This window comes from Ovis canadensis, chromosome 16, assembly GCF_042477335.2.
Source record: "Ovis canadensis isolate MfBH-ARS-UI-01 breed Bighorn chromosome 16, ARS-UI_OviCan_v2, whole genome shotgun sequence".
Lineage (NCBI taxonomy): Eukaryota > Metazoa > Chordata > Mammalia > Artiodactyla > Bovidae > Ovis > Ovis canadensis.
In genome coordinates this window covers 66,369,976-66,382,015 of record NC_091260.1, presented here as the reverse complement: position 1 = coordinate 66,382,015, position 12,040 = coordinate 66,369,976, and the positions used below count along the sequence as shown (strand labels likewise).

The 12,040-nt window shown below is 34.5% G+C and overlaps 1 protein-coding gene across 1 annotated transcript in view; it reads right to left on the bottom strand.

The window, feature by feature from the left end:
- CDH18 (cadherin 18) overlaps positions 1–12,040 on the bottom strand; it is a 1,279,339-nt gene that overhangs the window by 893,833 nt on the left and 373,466 nt on the right. Inside the window, exon 2 of the mRNA XM_069556587.1 lies at positions 7,209–7,270. The gene's annotated coding sequence lies outside the window, so the exon portion shown is untranslated. The remainder of the gene's footprint in view (positions 1–7,208; positions 7,271–12,040) is intronic.

Genomic DNA, 12,040 nt, shown 5'->3' with positions numbered 1-12,040 from the left:
AGTATGGAATCAAATTTCGGAAGGGACTAATCACTATTTTTGATTCACAGACAAGACCCTAAGAAAAAAAGGGCACAATAAAATCTAGATGTTGTAATAGTTGTTGTTTTAAGGAATGATGGAGTGGCTGATGGTGAACCAGAGAATGACCATCAACATTTGAGAAAGATAGAGCAGCAGTATATGAAATTTTGTAAAATATATATAGATGTGTAAAAGTGGTATTAAATACAAAATGTGGTAGAGCCAAATTACAGTTGCTTACTACATGACTTGGTCATGAGTTAATTTTATAGAATATCAAATTAAAGACATAGCAATTAAATGAGACGATGTATACAGAGGTTATATTATTATTATTTTTTTGTAAATTTACCTCATAAAAATTCTTTCTCATGTTTTGCAAACTGTATTCAGGTGACCATTATTTGTGAGCACCAATTATTGCATACTGTAATTAGGAAACCACTTATAAATGCAGCTGTGTTTTCTAACTGATCCATATTTCAGTACAATTTTTTTCTATCCCTTTGTTTTTTTTAAATTTACTTAAAACCCTTTATTGTTATAGATCTATTGAGAATTTGATGAGAAGTATGCAAACTAGGCAAAGAGAAAGCAAAAAGAAACAAAAATTTGCACATGTTGTGAAGGGATTTGAAATAGGGGTTCTAGTACTTTACTTAAAGGGAAGCAGGAAGTGAAACCATAAATCCACAGTTGGAAAGAAACCAATAATTCTAAATACCAGTGAGCCTCAAGCATGGTACATATCTCACTGAATATAACTATATCCATTCCTGATGGTTAAAAGCAAAGGATTGGTGCCAGAAGGACCCACAATCAATCTAGGTTTAGTGTCCTCATCATAAAATGGAGACAACTACGTTTGCTAAATAATAAATGTGGTTGTGTATCCCAATCACTTAGTAAATGGGTTGGACTGGGCATCTAATAATTTACACACATAAAGTATCCAGTATTGGGGAATTTTTCTTTTTTTTTTTTTTTAATTAAGGAAATGTTATATGATAAGTTAACCAGCTACCACATATTCAGCTATGCTTCTTGTGCTCAGCTTAGTGCCCCCTGCCACACGTCCTTCTGGTTTTCTCCCCTTCCTCTAATCTACCAGAGTAATGTCAGTCACAATTCATTTCTTCTCAGTTAATGCCTTTAAAACCATCCAGCCTAAGAACTGGCTAATCTAATAAGCTAGTTCATGTTAACGAGTTTAGTCAGATGTTCCTCCATCATCTCTCAACAAACCTCTGTCCTCTCATACTTTGTGTATTTTAGAAGCCATGCTCTATTAAACCAGCTCTTCACCATTTGTCCCTTGCTGCTGCTGCTAAGTCGCTTCTGCTGCTGCTTCTAAGTCGCTTCAGTTGTGTCTGACTCTGTGTGACCCTATAGACGGCAGCCCACCAGGCTCCACCGTCCCTGGGATTCTCCAGGCAAGAACACTGGAGTGAGCTGCCATTTCCTTCTCCAATGCAAGAAAGTGAAAAGTGAAAGTGAAGTCACTCAGTCGTGCCCAACTTCATGACCCCATGGACTGCAGCCAACCAGGCTCCTCCATCCATGGGATTTTCCAGGCAAGAGTATGGAGTGGGTTGCCATTGCCTTCTCCAGCTAATTCGCTTCAGTAATGACTAATTCTGTGCAACCCCATAGAAGGAAGCCCACGAGGCTCCCCTGTTCCTGGGATTCTCCAGGCAAGAACACTGGACTGGGTTACCGTTTCCTTCTCCAGTGCATGAAAGTGAAAAGTGAAAATGAAGATGCTCCGTCATGTCTGACTCTCAGCGACCCCATGGACTGCAGCCCACCAGGCTCCTCCATCCATGGGATTTCCCAGGCAAGAGTACTGGAGTGGGTTGCCATTGCCTTCTAGAGTTACACTATTACAATCATTGATTACATATCGAAGTATACATTTAATCAACTGCTTCAAGTCTAGTTATCATTTCTGTTAAAAGCTCAGTCATATGCTTGGTAATACAAGAAATAATAATCTTGTGAAACAAGCAAAAAACAAATGGTATAATACCATTAGTGGAATTAAAAGTAAATATGTTAACCATGAGCCTCCCACACCATTTTTTTTTTTTTTAAGATTGTCAAGACTAGGGAATGGGTCACTTAGAGCAGAAATCTGATTTTTCATCTGGTTCAAATGTGTTACATTAAAGAATTTATCAGGTACAAAAATACAGCATTTAGTTTGAATTACAGCACAGATATCTCCCTGAGATGCTGTAAAGTGTCAAGGGTCTTGAAATTGTGTAGCACTGCCCTTCTCATCATAGAGATCTCAGAATTCAATAGGGTAATAGCCTGATTAGTATCATTTAAAGTTTATGAAAGTTGTCAAGGCTTCAGTTCAGTTCAGTCGCTCAGTTGTGTCCAACTCTTTGCGACCCCATGAATCGCAGGACACCAGGCCTCCCTGTCCATCGCCAGCTCCCGGAGTTCACTCAGACTCACAGCCATTGAGTCAGTGATGCCATCCAGCCATCTCATCTTCTGTCGTCCCCTTCTCCTCCTGTCCCCTATCCCTCCAGCATCAGAGTCTTTTCCAATGCGTCAGCTCTTCGCATGAGGTGGCCAAAGTACTGGAGTTTCTGTTTCAGCATCATTCCTTCCAAAGAAATCCCAGGGCTGATCTCCTCCAGAATGGTCAATTACATCCTCCAATCCCATTGTAGGCACACACACGCGCTAATATTGACTAATCTATCACATGCCAAGTAATGTGCTTTACCCAGAGGGGAGGGAATTTCAATTGAAGATGAAAGGTAGAATATAAATGCAAGTAAGTTATAGATACACTCCTCAATACAGCTAGTTAACTATTGTGAAGATAGAATTGGTAAGACAGAATTGGCATTCTGTGAGAGATGAAGCAAAGACATTCTGGGGGAAAAGGAAAGTTTTAGTAGTTTAAGACATGGCTTTTAGCTATTATTACTTAATAATAGTAGAGATTGGTAGATAATAGCAAAAGGGAAAATTGAATTAAAATGAAAAGTGATACAGTATTTAGAAACAAGGAAATGTTTGAGAATAATTGCAGTTAACTTAAAGAAGACAGTATACTTCAAAAGATTCATTCATTTTTTTAAATATGTAATTAATTCACTCAGTATCAAAGCAATGATGATTATATGACATTTTATTATCTCCCAAGAAAATATAATTCTTTGTTTATATACACAAAATGCTTTCTCTCTGATTAATGTAAATTGTGTGATCATTGAATTAAACAATATATCTTAGAAGGTTTTTTTTCTTTTTCTTATGAAGTTGAAGATTTGGTGAGATTTAAATAGTGAAGAGATGGATTTAATGCATCCTGGTTGAAGGATATTTCTTCAGTGAGATGTGTCAAGTAGATGACATTGTTGAGTAAGTGGAAAGGGATAAATGTTTGACTTTAAGCTACATGGATAATGCTGTTCATCAACAAATGTGAAAGAACCTTGAGAGTACATAATGATATTCTTCTTATGAACTGTCAGGTTGCTTCCATCCTCCAGAGGATAGACAGTGCTCATAAATCTGCCATGCCTACATGACAAGAGAAAAACATTCAACCTAGAGAAATAAGCGCACCTTCTCCTTGCCATAGGCTCTAATATTCAAGCAAATGGCAGCACAAGCAATGAAAAGATTGAGAGCCCCTTTTCTCTTTAGTAGGGTAATCCCTAATTTTCAGAATTACCTCCACACAACCTAATGACTGCAACTAGAAGCCAGAGTTTTTACCAGTTTAACCAAATCCAGACAAGCACCAATCCCAGAAGACATTCTATAGATAGAGGCCCCCTGCTGATTGTTTGGCATCATTTGAATGTAAGTTTCACTCCTCTGTACTTAAACATGTGACCAAACTTTGAACTCAATTACTTTTTTGTAATTTTATATAATTACTTTTTACATTACATTATTTTATACTTTTAAAATTACTGTCTAAAGTCTTATAAAATCATGTCATTTCTATTTTATCTACAGTTTTCCTCTCAAGGATTATAGTAATCATACCTATGTCATAGCAAAGCTTTAAGGAGTAAATACATTTATAAACACCAATCAATGGGACATTCAATATTAGCAATTTGTAAGATATAGTCACATTAATAACTATAAAAGTATACTGTCTGTTGTGTGTTTATATCAGAGAGTTATACAATTTATTTGGTTTCTTTATGTAAGGAATACTAATAACGCATGTACACCTGTGGTGGATTCATGTCAATGTTTGGCAAAACCAATACAGTAAAGTAAAATGAAGTAAAAATAAAAATTAAAAAAATAAAAAAAAAATAAAAAAAGAAAGTACATGAAAACAAACAGAAAAATCTGAAACTACAATTAAGTATAACAAACATTATATAAACTGTATGAAGTAATATTTATAGAAATTTATAGAATAGGACTATGTAGTACTCACATTTTTGAGATGATAAAAGCAACGAATAAATATTAAGTAACTTAAGTAAAGATGCATTATGCAATTTTTGTAAAAGATAAGAATAATCTATTGAAAATGACATGAGATAAGCTTCGAGTGTCAATATGTATAAACTATATACTCACATGAACTTCATTTAAATATAGAAAATTTTATTATTCAATAGTCTGTCAAAGTTGAAATATTTTTTTAAATTATGGAACAACTATCAATATTTTATAACATAGAAATGGAGTTTTTGGTTCTATTCCATTAAACATTCAACAGGTTTATTTTTAATTCTATTGGTTTTGAATTTGATTGATTTGTCTATTAGAGCCAATTTAATCACAAATTAGAAGTGAACATGTGCCTTTCTGAAAATTGCCTTTCTAAGAAAATTTTGAGGAAAGATTTCTCGTGATATTACAGAAGAGGACTGAGGTATTAATAATCTTCTGAAATGCAAGCCCTTTACGTAGGACACTGTTGTTTATAAACTGGAGATTTTATTTTTTTAAGATGTAGATTGAGAGTAAAATTGCAAACATACTAATCAATTTAGTGGCAAAAACTTCCTTGCTCAAGGATATTTATCTTATACCTGTCTTAATTTATTAAATACTGTATTATCTTTATAGTTAAATCCTCAAATGTCATTATTTTACAATGCAGTTGAAGATGGCTTTCAAGGGTCAAAGTTTAAGTGAGATTTCACATAAAATCAACATAAATATATGGTTAAACTTTAACTCACAAACAGTATAAAATCTTTTTAGCTTTCTTTTCTCCTTTTTAAACAAGCTGCATTAATTTTTGAATTTAACAGATACACTTATAGTTAAATTTATACTTAAATTCACTTACAAACAGTATCATATTCTCTGTTTATTTTCCATATACCTCTGTTTAAATATGACCTAAAGCCATGGAAACTTAGGCTAACATTAAAAATCTAATTAAGCTTTACCTTATAAGACAATAAAATGTATGATGCCATGCTTGTTCTAATATAACCCTTTCTGAAGATATGCCATGAATCTTAGTTCTCACAGGCAGAACAAATGATTCAGTGCAAATACAATTCTGTTTGAATTACCTACAATCTTAAGGATGACACTGTAAAACATAAATATAATAAATAACATAATAAATTATACACTAGTGTTTCAATTTTCAAAGTTATTTATGTTTCATTTACATCGTACAGAATGAAAAGGGATATAAATTTCCACATACACAAACCTACATTATTTTTCTGTAACAATGAAATATACTCATGATGATAGGTAAAGTCTTGTTTATTTGTAAGAAAGTAAGTTATTTATTATTACGATGATTAAGCTATTATATGTTTGGCACAAAAACTTTCATAACACAAATTTTTTTTTTGTTTGACTCCTATGTGTTTCTGAATCCCATAAAGCATTTTCAAACAAAACTGGTCTCCAGAGCAAATAAATTTTGAATCTATATGATTTAAAAAAAAAAAACAAAACTCATTCTTGATAGGGTTTTCCGACATGGTCAAGTTCATGGTGTCCCAAGTGGAGGACTCAGGACAGATACAGGTGGTAGGGATGAGGCACGGAGATCAACACTTGGTAACTGTATTACCTCATATCTTTTTTTTTTTTAATTGGATGGGATACAATGGTTTAGAGTTTGTTTGTTTTTACATTTAAAAGAGTACCACAAAACATCCATACATAGAGGTGTTTTTCTAAAATAATGAGAAGCACATTATATAAAACAACAGAATTCGACTTTGAAAATGTTGGTCGTTTTGATATGCTGGCATTTTTCATTATTTTTGTTGCTATAAATGAGCAGGATTTAATAAGATGTTTGCATACTTCCCATAAAAGCCAGACAATTATATAGAATATGTGCGGCAAAGTATATTTTACAGAAAATAAATGAAAACAGAACTTCTGATCTCATGGCTTATATCCTTATATTTCATCTTTTCACAAGAAATTCAGGTATTCAAGATGTTTCTTATAATGCGTCAATTTTATATCAGCTCTCATTAGTTACCAAAATAATAGCGGGTATACTATTATTTTTATCTACTATTTATTAAATTTTCAGTATCTATACCTATTATATGCATTATTTAAATATAAGCATCATTGTTTTAACAAACCTGATCTATAAAACAGATTTACACAGATAAATTATGATTAATAGCGAGGAACAGTTATACTTCTAGAGTCAGATGTTGAAAGACATTATAAAACACAAACAAATTCAGTGCTCATTAGGAAAGAGATCTACATTTAGCAACAAGTTCAAATGATTAATAAAAATGCATAATCTGATTTATTGATGTATTCCAAGCTCACACATACATAAAATTGCATTTTATGAATAGTTTTTTTAATATTGAAATGTAGTCATATAACACTCATTGAGTTATTTGAATGTTAAGTTTTTATCTATTTTACATTATCCATCTCTTCCTTGAGCTTTCTCTTAAAACTATTTTTAGAAACACTTATGAAAGTCAGTCTAATATCAAGGTACCTTTACTGGTTCTATAACATTTGAAAAATGTGCCATGAGAATGAGTTCAAATTTTATTAGAGAAAATAATGGTATATCTTTAAAGAGTGAATTTTAAAACACAAAATAAATTGTTCTGTCAAACCTCTAAATATCTAAGAATAGCTATAAAGATCTTTAACAGAAACAATTTTTACATTTCTATAATTTTTTAATATAACAGATATTACATGGAAAATTTTACCTTGCAATTCACTTTATGAATGCTTGATGATATATTTTCTTAGGTGTGTCTGTGATTGGGTCCTGAAGAGAAACAAAGAAAAAAACACATGAAAAACTTTTTAATCTTTATATCATAAAAAGCTATACATAACCATGGACTGTTGCCTACAAGTCTCCCCTATCCATAGAATTCCCCAGGCAAGAATACTGAAGTGGGTTGCCATTTCCATTTCCATTTCAAGGATATCATCACCTCCCAGGAATCAAACTCAGGTCTCCTGCATTCCAGGTGTATTCTTTACCATCTGAGCCACCAGGAAGCCCATAGAAAGTAACAGTTCATTACAAATTTCTTCATATCACTCAAGAATCCAACTCATGAGGACATAATGGAGGATGAGGAGCAAATATAGTTTTTGAAGAGGCAAAATATTGAGAGAAATTGAACTACTAGATTTTTGTTTTTTTAGATCATGGCCTTCTGAAATAGAGACTCTAGTGGAATATCAGTCTCTTATGAGATTTGAACAATTTTAGTTACATTCTCTGAACCACTGTTACTTCAGTTGATTAAGATGTATATGCTCTTCATAGAGGTTCAAATAATAATTTAGGATTATAATCCATTTGAAGACCTTAGCTTTGTGTTTAACGTACAGTTAATATTAAAATATAAATTATTAGTGATTTCAAGTAATAAAATAATACTTAATAGTAATAATAATAATATGCATCATAAATTCAATATTGTACATTGAAACCATAGATTATGGAAAACATATCAGAATATAAAGGAAAGAAATAGTAAAATTTACCTAAAATATATGTAAAACAAGGCAGTTTTATAAATCAATATGAAGTATATTGTTCTAGAATTGTGACAGATGTTTGAGTAAATTAAGAATTTTTTCATATTTTATTTTATACACAACATAATTTCAATTGTATTAAAGTGTTTACATTAAAAAGAGAATATTAAAAGGAGAAAAATAAAAGGAAACGTGTAATCTCAGAGGGTAATAAAGGTTTTTCAGAACCTAAAAGTAAATGGCATAAGACTTATTCTTATTCTTGCTAAAATCATCTTAGCAAGACTTTAGGTGATGATGTAATTTGCTATGAACTTTTTCCTAAAACTTATAGATCATTCATGTAACAATGATGTACTGCATACCTGATATGTACCAAACATTACTATTCATGCTGGGAATATAGCAGTAAGCAAAAGAGACAAAACACCCACCCTCATGATGCTCACATTTTGGGGAGTGAGAGACAAAAGTGTATACTCAAATAAGTACGTATGTATTAAATGTAAAATCATTGCTTAATCATTGATAAAATGATTTCATCAAGTGCCATAAAAAATAGGCAGGAAGTGTTAAGAATTACTGGCCTTCATCCAGGGAGAAAGGACAAGAGAGATGATTTTGGCATCCAGGAGAAAATTTGAAACTGCATGAAAATATTGTTAATTTATTATCAGTGTGGAAATGATGACCTACACATAGATTATACACTCCATAAAATGAAAGGTTAAGACTGAGCCCTTTAAAGTCAGAGTAATGAGGAGGAGCCACAGTTGAGACAGGAATAGTAAGAAGATGTCCTGGGAGCACAGTTAAGAGAAAGAGATTTGAACTAGTTTGGGATCTTGATTATATACGTGTCTGTGCGTTCAGTTCAGTTCAGTTCAGTCGCTCAGTCACGTCCAATTCTTTGGAACCCCATAAACAGAAGCACGCCAGGCCTTGTTGTCCATCACCAACTCCTAGAGTCCACCAAAACCCATGTCCATTGAGTCAGTGATTTCATCCAACCATCTCATCCTCTGTCATCCCCTTCTCTGCCTACCCTCAATCTGTCCCAGCATCAGGGTCTTTTCCAATGAGTCAGCTATTCGCATCACGAGGCCAAAGTATTGGAGTTTCAGCTTCAACATCAGTCCTTCCGATGAACACCCAGGATTGATGTCCTTTAGGATGTACTGATTGGATCTCTTGTAGTCCAAAGGAATCTCAAGAGTCTTTTCCAACACCATAGTTCAAAAGCATCAATTCTTCGGGGCTCAGCCTTCTTCACAGTCCAACTCTCATATCCATACATGACCACAGGAAAAACCATAGCCTTGACTAGATGGACCTTTGTTGGCAAAGTAAAATCTCTGCTTTTCAATATGCTATCTAGGTTGGTCATTACTTTCCTTCCAAGGAGTAAGCATCTTTTAATTTCATGGCTGCAGTCACCATCTGCAGTGATTTTGGAGCCCCAAAAAACAAAGTCAGCCACTGTTTCCACTGTTTCCCCATCTATTTGCCATGAAGTCATGGGACCAGATGCCATGATCTTAGTTTTCTCAATGTTGAGCTTTAAGCCAACTTTTTCACTCTCCTCTTTCGCTGTCATCAAGAGGCTCTTTAATTCTTCACTTTTTGCCATAAGGGTGGTGTCATCTGCATATCTGAGGTTATTGATATTTCTCCCGGCAATCTTGATTCCAGCTTGTGCTTCTTCCTGCCCAGCATTTCTCATGATGTCCTCCGCATATAAGTTAAATAAGCAAGGTAACAATATACAGCCTTGATGTACTCCCTTTCCCATTTGGAACCAGTCTGTTATTCCATGTCCAGTTCTGACTGTTGCTTCCTGACCTGCATATAATTTCTCTAGAGGCAGGTCAGGTGGTCTGGTATTTCCATTTCTTTCAGAATTTTCCACAGTTTATTGGGATCCACACAGTTAAAGGCTTTGGCATAGTCAAGAAAGCAGAAATAGATGTTTTTCTGGAACTCTCTTGCTTTTTCCATGATCCAGCGGATGTTGGCAATTTGATCTCTGGTTCCTGTGGCATTTCCAAAACCAGCTTGAACATCTGGAAGTTCACAGTTCATGTCGCTGAAGCCTTGCTTGGAGAATTTTAAGCATTACTTTACTAGTGTGTGAGATGAGTGTAATTGTGTGGTAGTTTGAACATTCTTTAACATTGCTTTTCTTTGGAATTGGAATGAAAACTGACCTTTTCCAGTCCTGTGGCCACTGCTGAGTTTACCAAATTTGCTGGCATACTGAGTGCAGCACTTTCTCAGCATCGTCTTTCAGGACTTGAAATAGCTCAACTGGAATTCCATCACCTCCACTAGCTTTGTTTGTAGTGATGCTTCCTAAGGTCCACTTGACTTCACATTCCAGGATGTCTGGCTCTAGGTGAGTGATCACACCATGATGCTTATCTGGGTAGTGAAGCTCTTTTTTGTACATTTCTTCTGTGTATTCTTGCCACCTCTTCTTAATATCTTCTCCTTCTGTTAGGTCCCTACCATTTCTGTCCTTTATTGTGCCCATCTTTGCATGAAATATTCCCTTGGTATCTCTAATTTTCTTGAAGAGATCTCTAGTCTTTCCCATTCTATTTTTACATTCAGTTGTCTGTGTATGCTGTGTGCTAATTCGCATCAGTTGTGTCCAACTCTTTGTGACCCATGGGCTGTAGCCCACCAGGTTCATCTGTCCATGGGATTCTTTAGGCAAGACTACTGGAGCGGGTTGCCATGCCCTCCTGCAGGATATCTTCCTGACCTAGAAATCGAATGCATGTCTCTTACATCTCCTGCATTGGCAGGAGGCCTAGTATATGTCTATTGAAAGCAAAATATCTCAGAGTCCTTTAGAACACATACTATTCAGAAGTTTCAGGTTCCCAATATGTGTATTCTCATATTCCTAATTCAGAACTCTTACCTCTTCAATATGGCCTTTCTTAAAAGTTAAAACCCAATGTGATTGGTTTATAAGTTTGAGCTGAGGAACTAGTGTTGATACAGGGTTCACATGCCTTATTACTAGGAATTCAAGTCATTCACTGATAGCACACAAAGCATCAAACTCTTGTGTATGATCTGAGTTGAGGAGCATCAAGAGATTGCGAGGAGTAACTCTGAAGTATTGGGTTATTTGAATGTTCTACGAGAGGGACACTCAAATGTGAGCACATAGAGACTCACTTACGTGTAGCATACGTTTTCTGCAAAGGTTATCATAGGCCTGTTGTTAATGAGACCAGTAGTATATACTGGTCATTTCATCTCTGCCTCATTGCTAGAAATATGATGCTTTCTTCCATATCTATGGCATAATGCATGGCATGGATTCTAATTGTGACACAGTCCTCTAGAACTTCTCTGATGGCTCAGACAGTAAAGAGTCTGTCTGTAATGCAGGAAACCTGGATTCAACCCCTGGGTTGGGAAGATCTCCTGGAATAGGAAATAGCAACCACTTTCGTGAGCTTGCCTGGACAATTCCATGGACAGAGGAGCCGGGTAATCCATGTGGTCACAAGAAGTCAGACATAACTGCTAGACTAACTTAACTGTTTAAAATCTGACAAAAGAAAATTAGTTTGTAATTATCCTTGGCTTAGTGAAAACTGCTCAGTCAACCAGGAGATGTCACTAATGAATAATAACTCCATCTACTGTGTTGCAAACATTTATTCAAATTTATGGGAACAGTTCAGCCAAATACTTTCTGTAAAGGATTTATAATATTGTCCCCATATTAGGAAACATATATTTCACTTTTCTTTTAAATCACATCTTTCTTGCCTTTACTCCAGCAATTTCTATGTGCCTAATATTTTAAAATGTAACAATTATTTTAGAGACAATTTCAACAAGTACTAATTTGCACTTCTGAGCTCTTAAAGTAATAAAAAAAATGCAGTTTTAACTAGGGAAGGAATACTTTAGGAAATATATTTAGTCACTTCAAAATGTATTCTCAGTTACTATATAGGTCACTGTTTCAAAGCTTTTCATATTATATTGTATTCCACTTGATTTCAAACCTCTT